Source organism: Schistocerca nitens, chromosome 4, assembly GCF_023898315.1.
Source record: "Schistocerca nitens isolate TAMUIC-IGC-003100 chromosome 4, iqSchNite1.1, whole genome shotgun sequence".
Taxonomy (NCBI): domain Eukaryota; kingdom Metazoa; phylum Arthropoda; class Insecta; order Orthoptera; family Acrididae; genus Schistocerca; species Schistocerca nitens.
Genome location: NC_064617.1, coordinates 108,767,071 through 108,788,354, shown reverse-complemented (window position 1 = coordinate 108,788,354; position 21,284 = coordinate 108,767,071). Strand labels below are relative to the sequence as shown.

Sequence of the window (21,284 nt, the reverse complement as noted above, 5' to 3'; positions counted from 1 at the left end):
GAGCACAGTTTTCGCAGTGGTACCTGGAACAGTGTGAAATCCATCCTACATTTCCATCCTCTGTGTTGTTTACCGATGAAGCAACGTTCGGGAGTGATGCAGTCTTCAACATGCACAATTCGCATGTTTGGAGTGAGAATAACCCACATGCCACAGTTACTAGCGCTCATCAAGTGCGGTTCTTCGTTAATGTGTGGGTCGGTGTTGTCGGGGACTGTTTAATTGGGCCTTATCTGCTACCTAGGCCATTGAATGGCAGACATTATTACAATTTTATCGCCAGAGCGTTGCCAGAATTGCTGGAAGACGTCCCGCTCCCTACAGGACAACGCATGTGGTTCCAACATGACGGGGCGCCGGCACATTTCAGTTGTCGTGTGCGTCGATTCCTGGACCGACGGTTCCCAGAAATAGTTTTCACCCTGTATACGTCGAAGATGCAGTGACGGAAAGAAAAAAAAGATTCAAGAGCGGGATTAAATTTAAAAGTGAATGGATATCAATGATAAGATTTGCTGATGATATTGATATCGTCAGGGCAAGTGAAGAAGAATTACAGGATCTGTTTTATGGAATGAACAGCCTAATGAGTACAGAATGCGGAATGATAGTAAACCGGACAAAAACAAAAGTAATGAGAAGCCGCAGAAATAAGAGTAGCCTGAAACTTAATACCAAAATCTGTGACTACAAGGTAGATGAAATTTAGGAATTCTGCTACCTTGAAAGTAAAATAACCCATGACAGATAAATTAAGGAGAACATAAAAAGCAGACTAGCACAGTCAAAAAGGGCATTCCTGGCCAAGAGAAGTCTACTAGTATCAAACATATGTCTTAATTTGAAGAAGAAATTTATGAGAACGTACGTTTGGGGCACAACATTGTATGGTAGTGAATCATGGACTGCGGAAAAAACGGAACAGAAGAGAATCAAAGTGTTAGAGATGTGATGCTACAGAAGAATGTTGAAAATTAGGTGGACTGATAGATAAGGAATGAGGAGTTTCTCCGGAGAATCTAGGAAGAAGGGAATATACGGAAAACATTAACAAATAGAATTGACAAAAATAAATAATGAGAATACCTAGCGACTTTGCACTGTGCATGAATTTCCGTCTTTAACTTCATGTAACCAACCTTGAATCTTTTTTTTTCTTTCCGTCACTGCATCTTCGACGTATACAGGGTGAAAACTATTTAAACCGACAAACTCTGGGAGGTCGTAGGGGACATCAAAATAAATATTTTTCTCAAATGTCATTTATTCCTATAAGGAGTATTTAAACCGGTAGAGGAAGATTTCTCTGGCGGCAAATTAATGAAACGAACAAACACTTTTCCTTTTTTATGATCAAGAGACAACACATTAACATAACCCAATTTCAATTACAGTAGATTTTCAGAAATGCTTACATTGACACGTAAACAAAGGTTACACCGTCGCATCATGTTGCCCCAATAAGAGAAGAAATTGATAAAACAGAAAAAAAATTACATAGTCTTCAGAAATATGATTTATAATCCGAAGGAACGGGGCGGTAACACTCACAGAAGTTCATATTTTGGGGAATTTCGATTGAGCACACAAACGGGAGCTATTTGCGCAGGTTGTTATGGATATAGTTCTTAAATGCCTTTCCGTTACGTATTATTATTATGTTAAGGCCAATAGCAGTGACTTTTATGAGGTAGTTCTTCCTAGATCGACGTCAACACACTAACGAAAAAATGCAATTGCGTATTGTACAGTCCAGCAATACCAAAGATTAAATACTATAAACTGATCGAAATTATCAGAATGAGATTTTCCCTCTGCAGCGGAGTGTGCGCTGATATGAAACTTCCTGGCAGATTAAAACTGTGTGCCCGACCGAGACTCGAACTAGGGACCTTCGCCTTTCGCGGGCAAGTGCTCTACCAACTGAGCTACCGAAGCACGACTCAGGCCCGGTACTCACAGCTTTAATTCTGCCAGTACCTCGTCTCCTACCTTCCAAACTTTACAGAAGCTCTCCTGCGAACCTGCAGAACTAGCACTCCTGAAAGAAAGGATATTGCGAAGACATGGCTTAGCCACAGCCTGGGGGATGTTTCCAGAATGAGATTTTCTCTCTGCAGCGGAGTGTGCGCTGATATGAAACTCCCTGGCAGATTAAAACTGTGTACCCGAGCGAGACTCGAACTCGGGAGTCGTGCTTCGGTAGCTCAGTTGGCTGCCGGCACGGTAGCTCTGCGTGTTCGGTCAGAGTTTACTGCCCTTTGTAATAAAAAAACTGAGTTAATAGATCAACGACGAACTAAAACGGGTGTCTTCCGGCGTCCGCCACGAGCAGATGCAACGAACTAAGACGAATAAAATGAGATTTTATGCCGGCACGGTAGCTCAGCGTGTTCGGTCAGAGGGTTAGCAGCTCTCTGTAATAAAAAAAAAACTGAGTTAATCGATCAGCAAGGAACTTCCACCCCAAGCAGATGCAACGAACAAAAGCGAACAAAATGAGAATTAAACAAACAAAAAAAGTTGCTAGAGCACTTGCCCGCGAAAGGCAAAGGTCCCGAGTTCGAGTCTCGGTCGGGCACACAGTTTTAATATGCCAGGAAGTTTCTGATCGAAATTAATATGAAATTATTTTGTCTCAGCATGAATGTAAGTGGTAGCGCTCTATTACTGTTCCTATAACGGAAATAGTTTAATTTTCTTACTCGTAACCTTTTAGAGTAGCCAAGAATCACTACTAGCAGAACACACACCAAACCGCTCTTTAACATAACTCACAGACCTTAAATGACCTCACTTCTCTCTTCAGCTTTTGGTAAAATCACAGTAAAGGTTGTTATATCTTGCTACCTTCTTACTTACGCGTACCTTCACCAAAAGTCAAAATTGTTTCGAATGTATGAATTTTGACAGATACAGTCAGCAACGTTCGCCAATGATATAGACAATGTCTCTGTCTTTATTTTACTACGTTCCTAAACTTTCAACTTTTGATCAAAAATAAGGCAATCCTTCAAATTTTTCTGTGCTTTTGAATAGACGACTCCCTTTACATGCTTTTAAACACAAACTGTAGCCCTAATTATTTTGTTATGATTTTGTCAATTAAATGATCTTGAAGTGAAAATTCTTTAACCCATACATAATTTGGATTATCTATATTGCATTCATTTGTCACTCAGGAATCTCTGACTTTGACAGCTGTCTACTTGTTAATATTCAATCAATGGAAAATCCAGGGTAGAATGTAGCTTGTTAATATTCCGCAGTTTAAGATCTCACTTGTTTACGCCATAAGGAATGATTTGTCTCAGATAGCGATTATTTAGTAACTTCGGGTTAAATGAGAACTCGGGGACTAGGCTTGATTTTGAAACAAAATAACGGTTTATTTCCTTCTCTTTATAAACTACGTGCAGAGACAAACGTCCGTAAGTGGTCAAGTGATAAATGAAACTAAATACTCACTCTAAGCGAAATGAAAAAAATCTCCTAGGTGCTACCACCGATTTTTAACTCAATTTAAAACACAAATTCCAAAATTCTCAGCCACTTCAGGTGTCAGCGATCCTCGATGGCACTAACATTACTCACTGAAAATGCCACTTGCAACTGTTAACTACATGAATAATGATTACGATGGAATTCCGCTGAAATATGGTTCAGCCAGGGTCCGGATCAACACGAAACGCTAGTACCACAACTCTGAGTGAGGTAAACTTTGTCAAAGTAATAATAATAAAAAAACACCGGTCTGGATGTTCGGTAACAATCTTAAAATCTCTTCAACAATGGAGAACTCCGCTCGACAATAAAGTAATTCAGTATCCACAAAATCCTACTCACATATCATCTCAATACCAAACCCATCCAATATATTCACGGCCTTACTCCATGCCTTAGATAATATCAACCTACAAAAAACTGAAGTTAATATCTGTGCATATTGATCACTTTTATAATTAATCACAGCACTCACTTTATAGGCATGCTACAAATACACCATAACCGGAACTTCGGCTCAAATAGCTTCAGTCAAATCGCTGATATCAAACAATACTTCATCGAACACGATTCACAATCCGCAGAAAACTCGTAACCGCGTTACAAGTACAAAACTTAAACCCCCACTGAGCTAATTGAAGAATGCGCCATTGCGATAATTATTCAATGTAAATCGAGGAGGGCAATAGCATTAAATTATTTCCAGTCTTTAATATACAGACCTATACCCGTTGTTGCAGTCTTTCGCCGAAATACGCTTTCAGTCATACGTCTAACATTGCGGAAACTTCCCACATGCACCATAAATCGATACAACCACCCGATTAATTAATGTCGATAGCTGACCGCGTCAGCTCCAGTTAGCGAGCAAACAGCAACTACATATCCGGTCCTTCCGACCCTTTATCCACAAACTTAGTTTCTCTTAAGTGTTTCTCACTGCTCCTAGACAATAACTGCCTTTCCTCAGGCACAAGCCCACAGCAGAACCATTTCGTTGACAAATGTACGCTGCCACCATTATTCTTTAACAATTATCAGTGAGCGACATACAGCAGTCGGCCCGAACACGCTGTACAAGGTACTGAACTGTCTGCACGAATACGTAAGACATACATTACATACAGAAAGTTACAAATGTTTACATGCTCCTTTTCCCTTATTTTATTTGCCTCGTGCTGTTTTAATTAAGCTGAACTTTTATTAGATGTTGATGTGGACCAATCAGTCTGCAGGAGTCGCGAGCAGGACTGAAAGCTGTAAAGACGTGTGTTCTAAGTGACTGACACTGAAATGCTTCGTGCCGTATTATGGAACATATATAAAACAACTGTTAAAGCATATTGCTTGCAATGAGACGGTTATTCACGGTGTTCAGGAAATATTTCAAGTTTCTGAATTTACTTTTACTGGCTCTATGCGTCTACAGGCTGTACACGCCAAAGTTTGACTAAATTTGGAGAGGCATTTGTGGCAACTTAAGTCACTGTTCGTTCCCTTATTTCGGCCAAGACATACTTTCGAATTTTTTACACCATTGTTCGTCCTTGCACCGTTCAGAATAGGAATAACGAATTCGAGACCTACTGAAAAGAAGGGTCCAATAGGGACATCCATATCTACAAAAGGCATCCACGAGACTTCTATAGAAGAAGCCAGGTGAGCTAGAACACCTCCAGATAAGCAGTGAAGATGTTGTTGTTGTGGTCTTCAGTCCTGAGACTGGTTTGATGCAGCTCTCCATGCTACTTTATCCTGTGCAAGCTTCTTCATCTCCCAGTACCTACTGCAACCTACATCCTTCTGAATCTGCTTAGTGTATTCATCTCTTGGTCTCCCTCTACGATTTTTACCCTCCACGCTGCCCTCCAATGCTAAATTTGTGATCCCTTGATTCCTCAAAACATGTCCTACCAACCGAACCCTTCCTCTAGTCAAGTTGTGCCACAAACTTCTCTTCTCCCCAATCCTATTCAATACCTCCTCATTAGTTACGTGATCTACCCACCTTATCTTCAGCACCCGCCTTATCTGAAGCAGTGAAGATACAAGGCGTAAATGGGAAACAGTGTAAGTGACTTTAATTTCATAGCGTTCGCGATATCTTCGTGTAACGAGAACGGTGAAGTTCAGTGCCGGCTGGTGTAATTTGAGGAAGCGGAAGTGTGCATACCATTTTCGGCAGTATCTAGTGAGCACTGAGCATATGCCTTGAAGACCACCGTTTAGGTGAAGAAAGGCACACTTTCCACTGCTCATTTCCACTTCGCTATTTTTTCACCGTATTTGTGTTATAATGTTACAGGGGATAATAACGTTTACTCCCTACTGCATTTTGAAGCCATCGACTTAGCGCCTGTCTAGGTTTGTAGGCTTTACGTAACTGGCTGTACCGACCGGCCTAGTTTGTTTCAGGCCACGGTACAAAAAGTGCCGTTACATATACAAATGTTACATCATAAACAATAGCTTTCAGTGTCATGTCCCGAGTCAGCCTGTGTGGCCGAGCGGTTCTAGGCGCTACAGTCTGGAACCGCGCGACCGCTGCGGTCGCAGGTTCGAATCCTGCATACAAATGTTACCTCATAAACAATAGCTTTCAGTGTCATATACCGAGTCAGTCGGTGTGGCCGAGCGTTTCTAGGCGCTACAGTCTGGAACCGCGCGACCACTGCGGTCGCAGGTTCGAATCCTGCCTCGGGCATGGATGTGTGTGATGTCCTTAGGTTAGTTAGGTTTAAGTAGTTCTAAGTTCTAGGGGACTGATGACCTCAGAAGTTGTCCCATAGTGCTCAGAGCCATTTTGTCATGTCCCGACGGTATGAGGAAGCTACATAGCGCGTCCAAGGAATCGATAACTTCGGTATGACGTCACAGTCGATCAGCAGTAATCTTTCCGTGGTAACTGAAGGGCGACAATTATTGAACTATATGAGAAGAAACGTAAAAACGGTTCGATGCTCTCGGGTACTGGCATGCACAAAAATGAAATTCGGGCCGAATGCACTCCTCAAACGACACACATGGGAACAGAATACAGTGTCACAATATCGTTGACCAGTGGGTGTAGCAAGTTTTAAGATTTGTAGGTCAGCAACACGTAGTTCACCCAAGAACTTCTTAGCATAGATCGTCTTTGTGTTCCAGGTGTTATGGCGTGGGAGGCGTAATGTTTCGTGCGGATACTGATCCCAAAATCTTTAGACACGGTTCACTCTCTGGTCAATGTTGTTATGAAAGTGTTCATTCCTCGAACAGACTGGCCTGCACGTACTCCCCCCCCCCTCCCCCTCCCTCCCCCTCCCCGATTTCGAGCACTTGTGTATGCGTTGCAGCATGTCCACATCCACCATCGGCCATTCAGAAGTTGTCAATCACGGTGGTGGAGAAATAGAACCCCTCAAGTGATGGAGAAATAGAACGCCCCACCACAAGAAGTCGTAGCCAAGACTGTGGCCAGTATGGGAGCTATTTGCAGACCATGCATTGATGTCCATAGTGATCATACACCGTATCAAGAACCATGTATCGCCTTTATAATCTCCAGGAGACCATCAAGAATCGAATCGTAATGACTTCAGTGTGTTGATTGCCTTTGAGTAAAATGCAATTTCTGTTTATCTCATTGCGTATCTTTTTCAGTTACCCTCCGCTGTATACTTCGCGGTTCTTTCAGTGTTTTGTCCAAGTTTCATCTATGTTACTTGGCAGTGACATATCATGCAAAAGTTATTTCCCTCCTGAAGTACTGAAATTAAACCGTTGAGAAATACTTCTCTGCTGGGTTTCTTGGTCTTAGTATAACATCCCACGAGCGTTTCCATTGTTGAGACTGACACCACAAACGGCAGCATTCCCGGGCCGCGTTTACTGTACGTTTCTTAGTAACCCTATAAAGACTAATTTAGACCGTATTCTTCTATGATGCCAACCAAACTTCCTTTTCCACCTCTGCAGCCGGACGCTGTGGCAGAGAGGTTCTAGGCGCTTCAGTACGGAACCGCGCCACTGCTACGGTCGCAGGTTCGAATTCTGCCTTTGGCATGGAGACGTGTGATGTTCTTAGGTTACTTAGGTTTAAGTAGTTCTAAGTTCTAGGGGACTGATGACCCCAGATGTTAAGTCCCATAGTGCTCAGAGCCATTTGAACCACCTCTGCACAAAATATTGACTAACAAGGATGATAACGCTCTGATGGTGTGATTCCGCAGTGTTCCGCAGCCTACGTTCATACTGCAGCATTAGTTCCTCGATACTGCTTTGAGATCAAGCGTTCTCATTTCCTGCTGTATATTCGTGGAGAGCACAGATTAAAATTACGTGCCCCGGAGTGCAACATGTGGGTTGGAATTTTATTGCCAAGGTTGTTTCGATTATGCTGCAAAAGTTACACTGGGAAGCCCTTACACATCCTACGTACAGCCTAGATTTCTCCCCACACTATTTCCGTATGTATGGAGCCCTGAAGAAAAACATTTGTGGCCGTCCATTAGCTTCGACAAACCATTGCAAGCCTACGCAACCCTACGCAACCACAAACATCTTTCCATGAAGGCTTTGACCGTCTTGTCTCACAGTGGGGTAAAGGTATCCATATTCATGGCGATTACTTCTTAAATAAAAAGCAGTTTACTTACTTTTTTCTCATCTGTCTCGTGTTCTTTGACTGTCTGTTACAGTAACACCTTGGAGATTTATGAACGATTTTATGTAACTTATGACACATTAATATAAAACTTGTTCCATAATAGCTCACTGCAGCCCTTAATACTCGTCATTAGCATGTTCCAGAACGCTTTTAACAGCCCCGTACCACTGTAGACTAATCACAAATCGATAGGATAAGCCATGTTCGTTGTTTCAGACCGCTACTGGCTGACAATAAGAACGGTCTAAATATATCACACATAATGTATTTCATATAAGGAACAGGACAGGAATTTGGAATTACCTCTTATCGGAATTCTTTTCTTTTTTAAAAAAAAAAAATATGTTGGTAGCAGCTGTACGCCACTTGTGCTGTTGAGGGTGTAAATATGCTAAAGAAATGGAATAATCGGGACGTACTTCTTCACTCTAATACCAGCGGTGCGGAGTCGAGTGATTGACGCTACAATGGCATAAACCTCGTTACTGGAAGAGAATTAGCAACAAGACGTGGTGGCATTTCAAAAACGACAAAAAGGCAATATAGTGAATAATTAGATCTTTCTGAAGGCAGAAACAAAATTCAAACAAAAACATTTCTATCAGTATATATTATCGCAGCTACGCAGCCGAAACAACGTACCTTAGCGTTGGGTATACACCACCAAGCCGCTCCGGTGTATTAATCCGCGCAGCCTGTTTGAACTGCAGTAGCTACACAACTGCAATGGCTGCAAACGCTGACTTCCAATGACACCTGTGTCGCAGCTGAAACAGGCCTTATTGCCTGTCTCGTAGAGACTGCTGCGATCCACAGCCTCTGATAAGCCCCCGACGTAAATAAAATGGCTGCTGACAGCTTCAACAAGCGGTGTCAACAGAGTCAATGAACTGGGAGTGCTATTGAGGTTAACCAAACTTGTGAACTGTGTTCAATTTCGTATTTGTGAAGGGTATGACGTTCTAAGTAACTTTTGATTCTGCTCATTGTAAGGCTCCTAGATTTCATTCGTGATATAGTCCGCCTAATAGGACTAGAATAACAAATATTGTTGATACTGTTCAGATTATAATGTCTGATGTTTTGAAAATAATTACAATTGGTAGAATTAGTGCGATTTCTACATCAAAGTTTAGAAAAATTACTGAGATTAAGAAAAGTGTTTGGAAATGTTTTTGTATTTTCACTTAAAGACTTTTCTCCTTGTTGTTCAACTTGGTCGCACATGATGTAAAATTAAAAGAACTTAAAAAGTACCGTATTGTACCAAAATCTGTATTAATTTGCTGCATAGTGAGAGTCTAGAATTCCCTCCCGCCGGAGGTTCAAGTCCTCCCTCGGGCATGGGTGTGTGTGTTGTTCTTAGCATAAGTTCGTCTAAGTAGTGCGTAAGTCTATGGGCCGATGATCTAAGCAGTTTGGTTCCTTAGGAATTCACACACATAAGCAGGTCTTGGGTTGAGATCTGTAAGAGTGTTTAATTTACCGTTCGAGGTGTAGCTGGAAAAGATTACAGAAGATCTTAGTTTACTTGGGACAGTTTACAGTATCAGAGAAAAAGAGTTGTCAAAAAGCTTTCGGCTTGGCAAGCTCATCAGCAGCCGAATAGCTGAAGTAGGATTACAATAGCACATACTCTTCTATGTGGGTGCATGCGGCCATAGGGCGTATGTTGTGTACGAAAACTTGCCTCGCACGTGTTGCGTATGCAGTTCCACTGAACATCTGAGGCAAATAGTGACTGCAGACACCCTGTACAGTTGCCTTTTGAAAAATAACAACCAGAGGCAGTGACATATGTAGTTTTTCTGACCCCACTATGGGTACATCAGGGCCTGGAAGTGGGAGAAATGTGAATGAGAAAGCTACAGAATCCAACCCTGACCAGCAATAAAACCAAATGGAGTGCGATCAAACTGACAGTTCAAGTAAATCAATCGGTAAAGATGCTATCTGCGTCACTGATGACACACTTGATAATCAACAACAGAATGAGCCTATGGAAGTGGAAGAGCATGTGGAGACGGCGCCGACTGTTAGTGAAACTGCCACCGCAGAGCAATGGGACGCAATGGAGAGCGGCTCAGCAGACAACCGTGGTAAATTAATAGACCAAGCTGCCAACGTACAGGGTGGCGAACATCAGAGTGCGACTATGGAAGTGGACGTGAAGATGGCAGCAAGTGTTAGTAAAAGCGAAGAACAACTCAAAAACTGTGAAAATAGCTATTCTACATGCACAGAAAACAAAGTCGATGGCGAATCTATGACCGATGAGACTACCATCTTGGAAAAATTCGTGGAAAATAGATGCGATAAAAATAGCCTTCTTCTAATCTGTGACATTCACAATCTTCATCGCGAAACACAAACGAACAGCAGTAACTTGTTCAAAGCAAATAAGCCAGGCAGTGAAGATTCTGAGAAGAGCAATCCAATGTCCATTCCCGAATACCATAAAAGGGAAGAGCAGGACAATGAAATCATGGCAATCTCTGTGCCGCAACTCAAGTAATCGAATCGCCACGTATAAAACTGTTTCAAATTTTCGATTTCTCTACAAATGAGTTAACTTGCTAAATAATTGTTAAGCACGTAAATGTGAAAAAATTTATAGAAGGTTTGGAACTTCGTTAAATATTTGTTGGATGTCGTTAAGTGCTCTCATTATCAAACACCGGATGAGTATAGTCAGCGTAGTTGGCGCTCCTTTTTAAACAAAAGCTGGTTTTTCACGCATCTCAATGCTTATACCGCCATATCTTCCGAAACGTGTGTCGCACAGTTACATAATTTTGCAGGTACATTCAATGGTATATGTCGATGCTGATGCGGTAGCTTTACTACGAAAATGTAAAATCCGAAATTTTTTTCCATTCATCATTTTACGGGAGATGTCAGCGAGGAAAAGTTTCATAATAGTTTGAAATTACGTGTAAAGTTTGTTGTAAGCCACTAAGTGCTCTTATTCTCAATATTCATTGAGTACAATCTGATCATTAGTGCGCTGTGAGTTGCGCTGTCTCAATAATTTACACACATCACCACATTTATGACGTGTCTCTTCAAATGGCTCTAAGTATTATGGGGTTTAACATCTGAGGTCATCAGTCCCCGACACTTAGAATTGCCCGAGGCAGGATTCGATCCTGCGACCGTAGCAGCAGCGCGGTTCTGGGCTGAAGCGCTTACAACCGATCGGTCACAAAGGCCGGCGTATCTCCTCAACTACTTAAACCTAACTAACCTAAGGACATCACACACATCCATGCCCGAGGCAGTATTCGATCCTGCGACCGTAGCAGCAGCGCGGTTCTGGGCTGAAGCGCCTAGAACCGCTCGGTCACGACGGCCGTCGTATCTCCTCAACTATGTGTCGCACAATGATGTCATTTTGCAGATGCGTTCATTGTTATGTGTAGATATTGTCTGCAAAATGTAGTAAATAAGTATTAGGTTAAAAGGTCTTGCCTAATGAAGTTTTTTGATATAATCAGCGAAAATGTAGTATGTGAAGTTTTTCCTTTCGGCACTTTGTCTGGGGTGTCACAGAGAAAAAGTTCCGTCATGTTTGTGTAAGGTTTGTTGGAGATCGCTAGGTCCTCTCATTTTCAAGTACTAAATGAATGAAGTCCGTGAATCTGTGCGCTGTCAGTTACACTGCCTAAAGACAAACACAAAGTTTTTTACTATTTTTACTGTAATACTTGCCTTATGGCAAACCTACGTTTCTAGCATTTGTAGACTTAGAGAAAGCTTTTGACAATGTTAACTGGAATACTCTCTTTCAAATTCTGAAGGTGGCAGGGGTAAAATACAGAGAGCGAAAGGCTATTTACAATTTGTACAGAAACCAGATGGCAGTTATAAGAGTCGAGGGGCATGAAAGGGAAGCAGTGGTTGGGAAAGGAGTGAGACAGGGTTGTAGCCTCTCCCCGATGTTATTCAATCTGTATATTGAGCAAGCAGTAAAGGAAACAAAAGAAAAATTCGGAGTAGGTATTAAAATTCATGGAGAAGAAGAAAAACTTTGAGGTTCGCCGATGACATTGTAATTCTGTCAGAGACAGCAAAGGACTTGGAAGAGCAGTTGAACGGAATGGACAGTGTCTTGAAAGGAGGATATAAGATGAACATCAACAAAAGCAAAACGAGGATAATGGAATGTAGTCGAATTAAGTCGGGTGATGCTGAGGGAATTAGATTAGGAAATGAGACACTTAAAGTAGTAAAGGAGTTTTGCTATTTAGGGAGTAAAATAACTGATGATGGTCGAAGTAGAGAGGATATAAAATGTAGACTGGCAATGGCAAGGAAATCGTTTCTGAAGAAGAGAAATTTGTTAACGTCGAGTATAGATTTAAGTGTCAGGAAGTCATTTCTGAAAGTATTTGTATGGAGTGTAGCCATGTATGGAAGTGAAACATGGACGATAACTAGTTTGGACAAGAAGAGAATAGAAGCTTTCGAAATGTGGTACTACAGAAGAATGCTGAAGATAAGGTGGGTAGATCACGTAACTAATGAGGAGTTATTGAATAGGATTGGGGAGAAGAGAAGTTTGTGGCACAACTTGACTAGAAGAAGGGATCGGTTGGTAGGACATGTTTTGAGGCATCAAGGGATCACAAATTTAGCATTGGAGAGCAGCGTGGAGGGTAAAAATCGTAGATGGAGCCCAAGAAATGAATACACTAAGCAGATTCAGAAGGATGTAGGTTGCAGTAGGTACTGGGAGATGAAGAAGCTTGCACAGGATAGAGTAGCATGGAGAGCTGCATCAAACCAGCCTCAGGACTGAAGACCACAACAACAACAACAACAACTTGCCTTATTGTCTTAAAATTTTAACAATGTTATACTTCTCAATGAGTACATCATGGAAGGATTTAATTTCTTTTATTCGGGAGGACGACGGTTCAATCCCGCGTCCGGCCATCCTGATTTAGGTTTTCCGTGATTTCCCTAAATCGCTCCAGGCAAATGCCGGGATGGTTCCTCCGAAAGGGCACGGCCGACTTCCTTCCCTAATCCGATGAGACCGATGACCTCGCTGTTTGGTCTCTTCCCCCAAAAAGCAACCAACCAACCAATTTCTTTATTTGGTCAATAATTATGCGGAATATTGAAAATCAAATTATTGATGAGGCCGGCCTCTGTGGCCGAGCGATTCTAAGCGCTTCAGTCTGGAACCGCGTTCTGCTACGGTCGCAGGTTCGAATCCTGCCTCGGGCATAGACGTGTGTGATGTCCTTAGGTTAGTTAGGTTTAAGTAGTACTAAGTTCTAGAGGACTGATGACATAGTGCTCAGAGCCATTTGAACCAAATTACTGATGCGCCTAGAAACCACTAGGTATGCAATTCGCAACTGCCACCGTGGACCACGAACGGGAGTGACCGTTTAGTGAGGTAGATGATCATCTCACGTAGTCTGCTACAGTAAATGCAGAAAGAAGCGCTAAACTTAATGATACCACAGGCGCTGGTTCCCAAGGTCACTTGACAAAAGAAAGATTGAAAGTACTCACCTGTCTTAATATGGGAAGAAAGAAAAAGAAATCCTAACTAAATCAATGTTAAAACATCGGTTCAAACTCATTTTAACATCGATTTTTAGAGTCAGGAAATCATATACGTCATGCGCTTCATAAGAAAAGCTTTCAACATACGCAGTCACATAGAACAAAGAACAATGGTAGTCCTAAAGTTCGCCAGCCGCTGTGGCCGAGCGGTTCTAGGCACTTTAGTCTGGAACCGCACTGCTGCTACGGTCGAAAGTTCGAGTCCTGCCTCGGGCATGGATGTGTGTGATGTCCTTAGGTTAGTTAGGTGTAAGTAGTTCTTAGTCTAGGGGCTGATGACATCAGATGTTAAGTCCCATTGTGCTTAGAGCCATTTGAACCATCCTAAAGTTCTAAAGAAATTTTATTTCAATCAATTTCTAAAATGTGGGAGTTTCTCCTTTACTATATACATAAAGCTCACATAACCCGAAAAGATATTTAACATTAACAATCTACAAACACAAAAAGCGCTACCGGTAATTTAGATTTATACTTACGCTGGAAGACTCACAATTATTTTTGAAATTTTTAATCAGTTGGACTAAGTTTCTAACAGAAAGTTGAGTCTAAAACTCAGCTCATCAAAAGGATGTTAAGTTTACAATTTCTTTCGTTTTCCACATTTCTCCACTTTAGAAGGTGTTATTTGTGTCACTGGGAGAGAAAATCTTTTTAATTTATTCACTATGGAGGACTTAATTGTAAGAAGGAAGGTCATAATTTTGAGAGGATATGTTACATTTACATTATTTCACCAAGAAGTACCTGTTTTTTTTATTACTCTAATTTCTAAAGAAGGAGAAGCAACTAAAAGAAAAAATGCTAACAGTACATAGAAAAATGGAGCGGAAAAGTGGTAAAACTGGGAACCTGTAAGGACGCTGATAACCGCGACGATGAGCGCCCCACAAGCCAAACAGCATCATCATCATCATCATCATCATTACACAACCACATATATTTTGTGTAGTGAAGGCGTGCCTATACAGAGTGGCTTTTTGACTTGTATCGGCTGGTCCCGGCGGAGGTTCGAGTCCTCCATCGGCCATGAGTGTGTGTGTTTGTTCTTAGGATAATTTAGGTTAAGTTGTGTGTAAGGGACTGATGATCTTAGCAGTTAAGTCCCATAAGATTTCACACACATTTGGACATTTGACTTGTACAGAAAAACAAACGACGTACAGGTAATGCTGAAAGGATCTGCAAAGTCATGTACTGTTTTTCACGCAAATCAACATTTACGGAGCTTTCGTTACATTTTCGTAGCTCGTAAACCACAAGTCGGAGGAACATAAAATTAACTCATAAGTAAAATGATCACATTATAAAAATCGCACGGAGATGATTCGTGTAAAAGAAACTCGTTGGCCGCAAGAAGGACGAAAAGTTTCAGTAGTGAACCAAGCGAAGCTGTGAAAACATTGCACTCGGAAGTTACAATTGGCGAATGTCGTCGAGTCAGTGTGGTTGTGTTTATCGTCGTACGTACAGTATATCTGCTGTGCAGTGTCAACAAAACAGGAAGCCTCTAGCGCGACTGCTCGTTCCAACATCCGCATGCAGCTGCCTGTTCCGGCCACAGGCTGATTCCAAAGGTCGTTCCTATAAGAAAGTAAAAATAAAACAAAACAAAAACTTTTGCTTTTATCTGTGTTACTAAACGGCTAAAACGGCAACCGGTCACCAAATGCTGTTGCAGGTTGCCTATCTGACGGCTTCCAAATGCAACAACTACTTGAGTTACAGTATTTGACCGAACTGAAATATTTAAAATGGAGTTCAAATGGTTCAAATGGCTCTGAGCACTATGGGACTCAACTGCTGAGGTCATTAGTCCCCTAGAACTTAGAACTAGTTAAACCTAACTAACCTAAGGACATCACAAACATCCATGCCCGAGGCAGGATTCGAACCTGCGACCGTAGCGGTCTCGCGGTTCCAGACTGCAGCGCCTTTAACCGCACGGCCACTTCGGCCGGCGAAAAATGGAGTCATAATCTACTTATTGAGAGGTGTAATTTTACGCTAAAGGTTTAACACACTAAGGCAAGTATTAAAGTTAGAAACTGTATATACGTCTTGCAGCATAACTCACAGAGCGCAAATTACCAACAGTATATTCATCCAGTGTTTGAGAAACAGAGGGTTTAGTGATTTCGAACAAACTTCGCACTTAATTTCAATCCCATTCGAAATGGTTTCTCGCTGACATCCCCGCAAAATAATGACACGAATAATGTTTATCTCCTACTATATTTTAGCGTTTTATGCAGTACATCTTCAGCGTCAGGCAGGACATTTTAGTTTATTACTTCGTTACTACCAATTCATATCTGCATATAATAAATCAACTCCTAAAAAATTTTCTCCAGTCTCAGATTTCCACAGAACAAGAGGGCTTCGTGTCAGGTAAAGGTACTCGAGAGGCAGTCTTGAATTTAAGGCAGATAATTGAAAAATGTTATGAGTTCTGTGTCCCTGCCTACATCTTCTTCATAGATTATAAAAAAAGCCTTTGACTGTGTCGTGTGGGACAAGTTGTGGCATGTGCTCAACGAGTCTGGGCTTCCAAAACACCTGATATCGCTATTAAAAGGTCTTTACAACAGCCATACCGCAACCATAAATGTAGATGGTGAATACTCGTAATTTTTCAATGTGACAAATGGCGTTGCATACTGACACCTCAGCTCTACGATATTTATGCAGAGTCTGTAATCAGGAAAGCGCTGGATGGCTGGGACGGTGGGTTATCAACTGGAGGCAGGAAAATCAACCATTTAGGCTTCGCAGATGATACTACACTCATAGCAGGAAGTTAGGAAGAACTTGGTAATCTGTTCTCAAGAGTTAAAGATATTAGTCTAAGCCTTGGCCTACAGATAAACATAAGGAAAAAAAACTAATGGTTATACACAACTGGGCATTAAAATTGCTACACCACGAAGATGACGTCCTACAGACGCGAAATGTAAACGACAGGAAGAAGATGCTGTGATATGCAAATGATTAGCTTTTCAGAGCATTCACACAAGGTTGACGCCAGTGGTGACACCTACAACGTGCTGACATGAGGAAAGTTTCCAACCGATTTCTCATACACAAACAGCAGTTGACCACCGTTGCCTGGTGAAACGTTGTGATGCCTCGTGTAAGGAGGACAAATGCGTACCATCACGTTTCCGACTTTGATAAAGATCGGATTGTAGCCTATCGCGATTGTATTTTTTCGTATCGCGACATTGCTGCTCGCATTGGTCGAGATCCAATGACTGTTAGCAGAATATGTAATCGGTGGATTCAGGAGGGTAATACGGAACGCCGTGCTGCATCCCAACGGCCTCGTATCACTAGCAGTCGAGATGACAGGCATCTTATCCGCATGGCTGTAACGGATCGTGCAGCCACGTCTCCATCCCTGAGTCAACAGATGGGGACGTTTGCAAGACAACAACCATCTGCACGAACAGTTCGACGACGTTTGCGGCAGCATGGACTATCAGCTCGGAGACCATGGCTGCGGCTACCCTTGACGCTGCATCATAGACAGGAGCGCCTGCGATGGTGTACTCAACGACGAACCTGGGTGCACAAATGGCAAAACGTCATATTTTCGGATGAATCCAGGTTCTGTTTACAGCATCATGATGGTCGCATCCGTGTTTGGCGACATCGCGGTGAACGCACATTGGAAGCGTGTATTCGTCATCGCCATACTGGCGTGTCACCCGGCGGGATGGTATGGGGTGCCATTGGTTACACGTCTCGGTCACCTCTTATTCGCATTGACGGCACTTTGAACAGTGGACGTTACATTTCAGATGTGTTACGACCCGTGGCTCTACCCTTCATTCGATCCCTGCGAGACCCTACATTTCAGCAGGATAATGCACGATGTCATGTTGCAGGTCCTGTGCGGGTTTTTCTGGATACAGAAAATGTTCGACTGCTGCCCTGGCCAGCACGTTCTCCAGATGTCTCACCAATTGAAAACGTCTGGTCAATGGTGGTCGAGCAACTGGCTCGTCACAAAACGCCAGTCACTTCTCTTGATGAACTGTGGTATCGTGTTGAAGCTGCATGGGCAGCTGTACCTGTACACGCCATCCAAGCTCTGTTTGACTCAATGCCCAGGCGTATCGAGGCCGTTATTACGGCCAGAGGTGGTTGTTCTGGGTACTGATTTCTCAGGATCTATGCACCCAAATTGCGAGAAAATGTAATCACATGTCAGTTATAGTATAATATATTTGTCCAATGAATACCCGTTTATCATCTGCATTTCTTCTTGGTGTAGCAATTTTAATGGCCAGCAGTGTAAATTGCCAAGGAATCGATAAAAACCAACTTACAGGGTGTTTAAGGAATCTGAAGATACTGGGTCATTATGTATATCTAGGCTGTCTGATCAATTGCAGAGGAAAGTGTGATGAAGAGATAAGACGACGAATCATTCTTGCCCGAGCCGCAACGGTCAAACTTACTAAGATATGGCAGAATGGGTCAATATCCAAGACAACGACCATGCGCTTGGTAGAAGCATTGCTGTTTCCTGTACTCTTATGGGAATGCTAGACCTGGACCGTGAAAGGTAGTCATGAGAACCGCATAGCTGCCTTCGAGATGTGGTGTTGGCGGCGGATGCTACGTGCATCGTGGACACATAAAAGAACAGATGTTTCAGTAATAGAAGAACTTAAAATTACAAGGAGGTTATCTTCTCCTGCCAGCCAAAGATACCTTCAGTTCCTTGGGCAGATATTGAGAAGGAAAGGGGATAATTTAGAGTAGGCCATCGTGCAGGGAAAAATTGAGGGCAGAAGACCAAGTGGGAGAGCAGCAAATAGATGGTTGGCTCAAGCGAAAAAGATTCAAATCATATTAAGAAAGGCCAAAGGTCGCTGTGGATGAGACATGTGTCTGAAGTTTCAACTACGTACAAATGAATAACGAAATGAGGTCACGACACTCAGCAATGAGTAAAACGACTAATGATGATGACTACCAACTCCATTCGCAACACATTTTGGAGACGGCATCCACAGACACTACTGAATGTCCCTGCAAAATTATATCACTGTACGATACGTACTTCACGAGATACGACGTCGTAAACATGGAGATATGTGAAAAATGTGATTTTCTTAAAACTGAGCTGTTTTATACCTGATAATTCGGTTCTTCATAGAATTATGGATGGGGGAAAGGGTTACTGGTTGGAGAAGAAATTTTCGACAGCAAATTACTTATACTTTCTGCAATTGGCGTTTTCGAAAGTCACCCTTTAGATCACGAGCGGCCAACCTGCGGTCCTGTGACGTAAAACCCACAAAAGAGCATTCTATCAAGCGTCTTTTGCATCATAGCCAATTACAATAGGAATATCTCAGTCCATTGATTCAGCTATCGTTAGATTTCGTCTATATTCCTGCTCCAAAAAATAACTGTGTTAGATATGATTTGGAAAGCCCCGGACGGCCGGAGTGGCCGTGCGGTTCTAGGCGCTACAGTCTGGAACCGAGCGACCGCTGCGGTCGCAGGTTCGAATCCTGCCTCGTGCATGGATGTGTATGATGTCCTTAGGTTAGTTAGGTTTAATTAGTTCTAAGTTCTAGGCGACTGATGACCTCAGAAGTTAAGTTGCATAGTGCTCAGAGCCATTTGGACCATTTGGAAAGCCCGGGCGCCATCTCGAAGAAACTGTAGTTCGCCTTGACGATGTGCAACCAACAATCAACAATAGTACGGATTCCACAATCGGATATGTTTTTAGCGCTGCGCGAGTGAGACGAGTGTCAGACACAGCCAATACATTCCATATTTAATTTTTCTGCAAACTCATAACACTATCAGGCGAATAGTTACGTGTATACGTGGCGCACATTCGATCGCGATAGGCCTATTATTACTTCAGGTAAGTAAAGCGAGCTTTTATCTTTTTACAATTAATCTGTGATGCTTGTTTTTAATTTTAGTGGACTTGCATTTTTTTCATGTATTCAGTTACGGTGTGCAGGTACACCAATCGACATTAGCAATGGTATATACATCAGTACCTCCTTTAAATTTTAGCAGGACAAAATAAATAAACACTTAAGTGTAATAACGTGTTTTTATTGATTACGTTTAAGGATTACGCATTACAGAGGCAGAAAAGGAACCCTCCTAGTCCAACTTCATCCATTGTCTTTCCCTCTTATTCACAGTAACTAATAATGTTATCAACCTGAGATGTAGAATAATTACAAAAGAAGTCGAAATTTTAAGGCAAGGCTGTTAGGATAAGTTATATTTATGACACATGACGTTCAGAACTAAAATATCAACTTTCTAAAGCAGTCGAATATTACTCTCAAAAATTCTCCAGAGAACAGACTATAAAGTTTCCCAAGTGCGTTTAATACTCAAGTGTAAGACCGGTAACTCGACAAGCAGAGTAGCCTTGTGGTACGAGGCTAGCGTTCCATGTGGAGGGCCAAGGTCCGATTCCCAGGTGAGTTGCATTTTTAAACATAAGTGCATAATATATATATATATATATATATATATATATATATATATATATATATATATATATATATATATATATATATATATATATATATATATATATAGTCGCATGCTCTATTCCGTGAAGCATAAAATACATAAAGATTGAAAAAGGAAAAAAGCGCCCGAGGCTGGTAATTGCTGGATTGCTGTTTCGAGTCTAGTTTCGGTCATTACCTCTTTAGTTTTTTTCTGTTCAGTTCAGATACCTACGACATATAAATATATGCTAAGTAGCACACTTTTCTCATCTTTATGAAAAATGCAGGTCTTCTAATTTTATTTCACACACAAAAATCCAGTTTTCATTGCAGATATACGTCCCTATCATCGATCCTTTATATATAAGGTTGTTTAAATAAGCGAAAAACATTTCAAATTATTTTTTTCGATCTTCATGTACCCTACGGTTCCCAGAGATGTCCGTGGAACATGAACCTTTCTTTAAAAGCTTATCACAACTGGGAATCGAAGGCGTCTCACGTGCCAGTTAGGCATCCCACGACAGAGCCACACAGTCCATCAAAACAGTCACTTCGCTTTACGGTGTTAAACAACTCCGGGGAATTTTAAAGTAGATTTTGTAGGGAATTTTTGAAACTTGCATCGAACTACTTTAGGTAACTGGTATTTGATTCCGAACTTCACGCACCACATATATAAAGAATTATTAAACTTCGATTACCGTCTGATCTCTTTGTCAGTTTCCAACTTGTGGTAAAATAATGTCTGTTTCAGATCAAGACATAAACTCGGTACGGCGTCAACTAGTAAAAAAATAGGACCAAAGAAGAGGAAAGTTACAGAGGAGATGCAAACTTTTCAAGTAAGTGGACTCTAAACCGTTTTTTGTGGAATATAAAACAAAACCCATATGTCTGATATGCAGTGAATCTGTCTCGGTCCCAAAATAATGTCACATCAAACGGCATTATGATACTCAACATGCAGTTATGTTTGATAAGTACAAAGGACAGTTTCTACAAGAGCAGGTGACCGACTTAAGATGAAAACTTTC

At 41.7% G+C, this 21,284-nt stretch overlaps 1 protein-coding gene across 2 annotated transcripts in view; it reads right to left on the bottom strand.

Annotated features, from left to right (window-relative positions):
* LOC126251590 (15-hydroxyprostaglandin dehydrogenase [NAD(+)]-like) overlaps positions 1-8,943 on the bottom strand; it is a 153,491-nt gene extending 144,548 nt beyond the window's left edge. For both annotated transcript variants that reach the window (XM_049952122.1, XM_049952123.1), the window contains exon 1: positions 8,795-8,943. The gene's annotated coding sequence lies outside the window, so the exon portion shown is untranslated. The remainder of the gene's footprint in view (positions 1-8,794) is intronic.
* Between the last annotated feature and the right edge of the window lie 12,341 nt (positions 8,944-21,284).